Here is an 8,319-nt window from a genome sequence, read left to right on the forward strand (position 1 = left end):
AGTCCTGTCCTGTCTGTTTAGTCTGTTTAACCTGTTTAGTCTGTTTAGCCTGTGTAGCTTTGTTAGCCTGTTTAGTTTAGTCACTGTTCAGCCCCTGTCTGTTAGCTTAGTCCTTGTTTGTTAGCCTGTGTGTATTAGCCTGTCCGTTAGCCTGTTTAGTCTGTTTAGTTCTGTTTAGTCTGTTTAGTCCTTAATCCTGTTAGTCTGTTTAGCCTGTTAGTCTGTTTAGTCCTGTTAGTCTGTTTAATCCTGTTAGTCTGTTTAGCCTGTTAGTCTGTTTAGTCCTGTTAATCTGTTTAGTCCTGTTAGTCTGTTTAGTCCTGTTTAGTCTTTGTTTAGCCTTGTTAGCTTTGTTAGTCCTCTTAGCGTGGTATGTCCTGTCTTTTGTTATATTAAATCTGTTGTTTACACATCTCTGCGTTTGTGTCCGCCCCTCCTGTCCGTCTAGCCCACATATCGTTACAGAATAATCTCCCCATTTAGGACACAGCGAGATGTTGCTTGTTCATGTTTTCCCAGACTTGGGATCTATGAGGTTTCCTCTAGTCTTCCCGCTTAGTAGGCCGGCTCCTTATGATGGAAGCAACCATAGGGTTGAAGGCTTCCTTCTACAGAGCCAGCTCTACCTGCAGAACCTTCTGGACCCCCAGCCAACTGAAATCGACAAGGTACGATTTATGATGTCTAGACTGAGGGGTGCTGCTCGTGAGTGGGCTAAGCAGCTTTGGTCTGACAGGGGAGTTGTGCTGAACTCGGTGAAGGATTTTGAGGGCCTCATGAGAACCCAATTTTCATGTAGCAAAATGCCCACTGCAGCTTATACCTGGCATCCAGTGCCCACTGGGGAGGTTAAGTTTTCCCCAGTGCCCACTGCGGATGTGGTCCAGGAGCCAGTGCCCGCTTATAAAGCTCGTGACTGTCCCAAGTCCATGTTAGGAGCCAGCCAAAATTATTTAGGTCCTATTTCCTGTTTCGACCCCAAGGGCTCCGAGGGTCTCTCTGTTTGTTTGCCGGCTCCAGTCCCGTGTACTCAGGTGCAGCTGAGTCCAGTTTCTCCAGGGTCCAAACAGCTGACTTTTGACGCCTCTCCAGGGTCCAAGCAGCTGATTTCGGATGCCTCTCCAGTGTTTTCGCAGCTGAGTCCAGTTTCTCCAGGGTCCAAACAGCTGACTTTTGACGCCTCTCCAGGGTCCAAGCAGCTGATTTCGGATGCCTCTCCAGTGTTTTCGCAGCTGAGTCCAGTTTCTCCAGGGTCCAAACAGCTGGCTTTTGACGCATATTCAGGGTCCAAGCAGCTGATTTCGGACGCCTCTCCAGTGTTTTCTCAGCTGAGTGACGTTTCTCCAGTGTTTTTGCAGCTGACTTTGGACGCCTCTCCAGGGTCCTCGCAGCTGAATGACGTTTTTCCAGTGTTTTCGCTAGTGACTTCGGACGCCTCTTCAGGGTCCTCACAGCTGTTTCAAGGAGTTTCTCAAGGATTTTCGCAGCTGACTCCCGAAGCCTCTTCGCCAGGCTCACCGCAGCTGACTCCCGAAGCCTCTTCGCCAGGCTCACCGCAGCTGACTCCCGAAGCCTCTTCGCCAGGCTCACCGCAGCTGACTCCCGAAGCCTCTTCGCCAGGCTCACCGCAGCTGACTCCCGAAGCCTCTTCGCCAGGCTCACCGCAGCTGACTCCCGAAGCCTCTTCGCCAGGCTCATCGCAGCTGACGCCCGAAGCCTCTTCGCCAGGCTCACCGCAGCTGACTCCCGAGGCCTCTTCGCCAGGCTCACCGCAGCTGACTCCCGAAGCCTCTTCGCCAGGCTCACCGCAGCTGACTCCCGAAGCCTCTTCGCCAGGCTCACCGCAGCTGACTCCCGAAGCCTCTTCGCCAGGCTCACCGCAGCTGACTCCCGAAGCCTCTTCGCCAGGCTCACGGCAGCTGACTCCCGAAACCTCTTCGCCAGGCTCCACGCAGCTGGCTCCTGTTCCCGAGTTGGCGCATCCCGATGGCGCTCCTGTTCCCGAGTTGGCGCATCCCGATGGCGCTCCTGTTCCCGAGTTGGCGCATCCCGATGGCGCTCCTGTTCCCGAGTTGGCGCATCCCGATGGCGCTCCTGTTCCCGAGTTGGCGCATCCCGATGGCGCTCCTGTTCCCGAGTTGGCGCATCCCGATGGCGCTCCTGTTCCCGAGTTGGCGCATCCCGATGGCGCTCCTGTTCCCGAGTTGGCGCATACCGACGGCACTTCTGTTCCTGAGTTGGTGTCCTCCGACGGCACTTCTGTTCCTGAGTTGGTGTCCTCCGTCGGCACTTCTGTTCCTGAGTTGGTGTCCTCCGACGGCACTTCTGTTCCTGAGTTGGTGTCCTCCGACGGCACTTCTGTTCCTGAGTTGGTGTCTTCCGACGGCACTTCTGTTCCTGAGTTGGTGTCCTCCGACGGCACTTCTGTTCCTGAGTTGGTGTCCTCCGACGGCACTTCTGTTCCTGAGTTGGTGTCCTCCGACGGCACTTCTGTTCCAGAGTTGGTGTCCTCCGACGGCACTTCTGTTCCTGAGTTGGTGTCCTCCGACGGCACTTCTGTTCCTGAGTTGGTGTCCTCCGACGGCACTTCTGTTCCTGAGTTGGCGCCCCCTGATGGCGCTCCTGTTCCAGAGTTGGTGTCCTTCGAAGGTGCTTCAGTTTCCGAGATGACGCCCCCAGATGGCGCTCCTGTTTCTGTGTTGGCGCCCTCCGATGGTACTTCTGTTCCGGCGATGGCGCCCCCCGACGGCGCTTTTGAACTCTCGTCGGCGCTCCCCGACAGCGCTTCTGGTCTCCTATCATGCCTACCGCAAGGCATATTAAATTACTTCAAATATGCCCCTCAGGGTCCAGGACCTCCTTTTTGTTTTTGGTTTTTTTATTTGGGCACGCCAGGAGTCGTGCCTTCAGGGAGGGGCCTACTGTCACGCTTGGAGCCTCAGGGTGATCCTGTGCTCCAGTGTGCCACGCCCTTCTCTCCCCAGTCTCCAGCCAGCCTCCCTCTCCTGATTGGTTAGCTGGGGCTAATTAGCCCCAGCTGCTACTATTTAGGAGAGGCTCAGGGAAAGGCTGGTTGGAGATTATTGAGGGTAACTCTGTCTGTTTGCTCTGGTGACTGTTGGCTCCTTGCTCCTTGCTCCTTGCTCCTTGCTCCTTGCTCCTTGCTCCTTGCTCCTTGCTCCTTGCTCCTTGCCGTTTCATCCGGTCCGTTTAGCCTGTCCGTTAGCCTGTTTAGTCTGTTTAGTCTGTTTAGTCTGTTTAGTCCTGTTTAGTCTTTGTTTAGCCTGTCCGTTAACCTGTTTAGTCTGTTTAGCCAGTTAGTCTGTTTAGTCCTGTTCTGTCTGTTTAGTCCTGTCCTGTCTGTTTAGTCTGTTTAACCTGTTTAGTCTGTTTAGCCTGTGTAGCTTTGTTAGCCTGTTTAGTTTAGTCACTGTTCAGCCCCTGTCTGTTAGCTTAGTCCTTGTTTGTTAGCCTGTGTGTATTAGCCTGTCCGTTAGCCTGTTTAGTCTGTTTAGTTCTGTTTAGTCTGTTTAGTCCTTAATCCTGTTAGTCTGTTTAGCCTGTTAGTCTGTTTAGTCCTGTTAGTCTGTTTAATCCTGTTAGTCTGTTTAGCCTGTTAGTCTGTTTAGTCCTGTCCAGTCTGTTTAGTCCTGTTAGTCTGTTTAATCCTGTTGGTCTGTTTAGCCTGTTAGTCTGTTTAGTCCTGTTAATCTGTTTAGTCCTGTTAGTCTGTTTAGTCCTGTTTAGTCTTTGTTTAGCCTTGTTAGCTTTGTTAGTCCTCTTAGCGTGGTATGTCCTGTCTTTTGTTATATTAAATCTGTTGTTTACACATCTCTGCGTTTGTGTCCGCCCCTCCTGTCCGTCTAGCCCACATATCGTTACACTAACACAGCAAGCAAAACATAATTTAGCCAGTTTGTTAGCCCATGTTATTACCTTAAACAGTATTTATGGCTTAAGAACAACCATAAACAGACCAGGATATAGCACTTAATAATAAACGATTAATTACTCAGACATTTCTGGTCTAATTGCCCACTAGATGTTGCTGCTGATATGCGATTTCCAGTCCCATAAGAAACCGCTGGCAGACAGTGTATCAGGCTTTACAGTTTCCCTGGGTCTTCCTGCTGTAGAAACACACTGCTCTCTTATGTCCTGCTCTTTTGCCTTGTGTACCATCCATCACAGGGAAATTGAATCGTTCCCCAATGCCAAAATGGCATGGAGTCGAAACAGCTATTATATTCTCTTCAGCTCAACAAGTGGAGAATGCTACTGCAAATCAGAAGTGACGGCAGGCTGTGTGGGTCACTGATTGATCTCCTCCCAACCTGCTCGCTGAGGGCTAAATGACCAAGCAATTGTAAATGTGCTGACACGGGCGATTTGGATAGGTGTTGCCTCTGAGAAAAAGACAGAAACAATCCCTGCTTGTCGAAAACCTGATTCAGTTTTCTCTGTTTTGCTATTTATAAAAAGGCTGTGTGTTCTGGTATTCAAAGTAGAGATATCAGTGTTAGCTTTAATAAAAAATGTAGCAAGAAATGTTTCTTTGCTAGTACAAGTTTTGTTCTCAGTGTGGTGACTTTTGTCTCACCCTTTGGTCTCACCCAGGCTCATAAGGTTGCATTTAGAAATTAAAAAATGTGATTTAAATCCAGATTTGCAATATCCAGACATGTACGTTCATTTATTTTCCTGCTGGCACATTCAGATGATTAAAACAGCCTGCCTGCCAGTTCACAAGGTTACTGTATTTCTAATAAGCACAGCTTGAGAGCGCATGAAGCAAAACTGTGTTTAATTCATGTAGGGAATTTTCGCTGCTCTTGTGACCCCTGCCTCATATACGACGCCCACGCCGGCTGAGGAGGGCCCAGGGCTAGCACACGCCTCCTACAACATGTGTAAATCCGCAGTGCACATCTTTTACCCACCAGTGGTGAATTCTTACATCTTTAACATGCGTACAGAGGATGACTTGAGACTCTCTGTATGCTTTTACTACTCGTGCCAGTGCCAGGAGGTAATTTCCCATACAGCCCTCCCCCAGGCATGGCCTACTATAACAGCTTCTACTGCTGATGATAATAATTATAGTAATAATAATAATTAAACAATTTAATTAGTCTAAATTATGTTCTTTGATTGTTGCTCATTTGTACTGCAGTGAGGAAATGTTTACTGAGGAAAATAATAGCACTTTTGTAACTTTTAAAACAAACATTTAATTTTAATTGCATAGGTAATACTGATACTGATGTGTACCATTTACACACTGGTTATAAACCATAGGGGTTAGATAGTGGTGGTATAATAATAATAATAATAATAATAATAATAATAATAATAATAATAATAATAATAATAATAATAATAATAATAATAATAATAATAATAATAATAATAATAATAATAATAATAATAAATAATAATAATAATAATAATAATAATAATAATAATAATAATAATACATTAATTAATATTTACTTAAATAATTAAATTGTATGATTAATAATCTAGTAAAATAGTATGAGTATTATTATCATTAGTTGTAGTAGTAGTAATAATATTAAATTATTAAAAATAGATAGGCTTTAGGTTGGGTTTATTGACAATTTCAAGCAGTTTTTGATCATTCTAATGAGGGTTGCTCCCAGGGAGAATTGCTGAGCCAGCACAAAAGCCATTTTTCCACGTATCATCTAAATGTCCCCTAGAGATGATGGACCGTCAGTGGAGACATTTTTTGTGTCAACTATTTGATTGGATCAGTTGAAGCACGGCAGAGGTCCAAGACAACCCCCAGCTGCAGCCTCGGCTACTCATTCTTCACGTTGGCCCAGTCCTTAAGTTACAGCTTTCAATGCCTGTTCCAGAGGAATCACTAATGATCCAGAATCAGATCAGCAGAGCCTATTTCCCAGGAGGAAATGCTTCAGTGTTTGCATGGAGGCCTGTGCATGTACTGTGCAGCATGAATGTCAGGCTCGTCTGCAAAGAACTTTGTCTCCAACCCTGGGAAAGACGTGAGTACATGCACCAATGTGGTTAGTATACCTACATCAGGGTTGGTTTGGAGGTCAAGTTGAAGCTAAAGGAAATTTTTATCTATGCCAAGTTGGTGAACCAGCTCCAACTTCCCATAAAACCTTTGAAAACACTGTTAAGGTTGTCAGTAGCAGATGGAAGTCCAGATGGAGTTGTGTCTCAGCTCATGAAACCTGTCTGTATGTCTGTTAGTGCTCATCACTCAGAAGAGATAGTTTTTTTTTGGTGTAAACTAATTGCATTGAAGCCTTGCCTTGACCAGCACGAAAACCTTCCCACCTTAGTGGTACAGTTGACCACCATTGAACGTCAAGAGTGTAATGTTCCTGTTACCATTCCACCAGGGTATACCAACTTGTTAGGATTTCAGCAAGAGAAACACTATTAAACTACCAACCTATAGAGAATATGATTGTACCATTGAACCCCTAGAGGGCACAACACCACCCAAATCTATCCCACATCAGCTGTTGTCTTTGTAAACAAGAAGGGAGGGGGGTTTTAACCAAGTAATCACTATTGTGGACTATTGTTAATCATAGATTACTAAACCATGCATTTTCTCCTAGCCACTAGTACCAGTAGCACTACAATAACTTTGTCGGGCAAAAGTTTTTAACAAATTAGACCTTATAGGTGTTTACAACCTGATCAGAATTAAATGAAACAGAAAACTGCATTCCTAAATCACCATCAGGGGAAGTATGAGTACTTAGTAATGCCCTTTGGCCTTTGAAATGCACCGTCAGTATTTCAAACCTTTGTAAAAGATGTCCTGGGGACATGCTAGGTCAATATGTCATTGCATTTATTGACGATATCCTGATTTATCCCGCCGATCGTAAAACTCATTTTCAACATGTTCATTCAGTTCTCACCCATCTACTAGAAAATAAATTATATGTAATAGGTGAAAAATGTAAATTTCACCTTTCCTTTGTTCTTCCTGGGGCTCTATTATCGTCCTGAATGTGTCATTATGGACTACAAAAAGATAATAAATACTGGCGAATTCCAACCTCTACGTAGAGGCTCCAGTGGTTTTATGGCTAACTTGTATCCCAGGTTTATTGCATTATTGCAGCTGCATTGCATCTTTGCTTACTGCTTTACTAAGAGATTGTTTTAGACTCTCCAGAATCAAGAGGCTTCTGAGGCTCTTTAAAAAGCATTCACTACTGCACCAGATCCCACTATTTGTAGTTAAGTTGGATGATTCTAAAGTAAAGGGTATTGTCACAATGTGTTGGCATTCCCTGTTTGTCAGCAGTCCCCAACCTTTTTCGCAGCATGGACCGGTTTTATAAAAGATATCATTTTATGGACTGACGGGGGCTGAGCTTTTTTCGCTGCAATGAGATGCTCTCACCTAGGGGTGATAGAAGACAATAACACCTGAAGTATGTTCCTTATGTCCAGTCTACTCCGTAACTTTGTTTTGGTTGCTGTCATTGCCACTGATGTCAGTAACGCGTTACTTAGTAACGCGTTACTCTAATCTGACCACATTTTTCAGTATCAAGTAATCTAACTTGTTACTATTTCCAATCCAGTAATCAGATTAAAGTTACTTATCCAAGTTACTGTGCGTTGCTATTTTTGCGTCTCGGAGAGTGACGTCTGGCCTATGCGACAATTAAGTCACGAGCTGCGTCCGGAATCGCATACTTACAGAGCATGCACTAGATTGGAGAAAGTATGCACTACTCGGCCGGTAAAGAAGTACATACTTTCAGTACAGAAGTGTGCAGTATGCACACAACACCGCTACGTACTACACGTGGGGACGTGATGACGTAATATCACCATAGTTACAGGCTCATTACAAACCCCACCCGCCAAAATTTTGGATATTTATCGTCTTTTTGTTATTTATTTGTCTCCAAAAATTTTATTTTATTTATCTTACTTACACTTCTGAACAGAGGACTTAGTTTTCCGCGTCTTTCTTGTTTCTTATTCCGCTTCAATCGCCTACGCAGCTCCAGTTGCATTACAGCAGCTGCTGAATGTAACTAATAAAGTAACTTGTAATCTAGCTTAGTTACTTTTAAAATCAAGTAATCAATAAAGTAACTAAGTTACTTTTAATATCAAGTAATCAATAAAGTAACTAAGTTACTTTTAAAATCAAGTAATCAATAAAGTAACTAAGTTACTTTTTAAAGGTAACTATGCCATCACTGGTCATTGCAGAAAATCCAGCTTCACAAAGATAGGATGTTGAGAATGGAAGCAGTGTTTTCATTGCTTTTGTAGCAATCT

The sequence above is a fragment of the Trichomycterus rosablanca genome, chromosome 6, assembly GCF_030014385.1.
Source record: "Trichomycterus rosablanca isolate fTriRos1 chromosome 6, fTriRos1.hap1, whole genome shotgun sequence".
In the NCBI taxonomy this organism is placed as follows: Eukaryota; Metazoa; Chordata; class Actinopteri; order Siluriformes; family Trichomycteridae; genus Trichomycterus; species Trichomycterus rosablanca.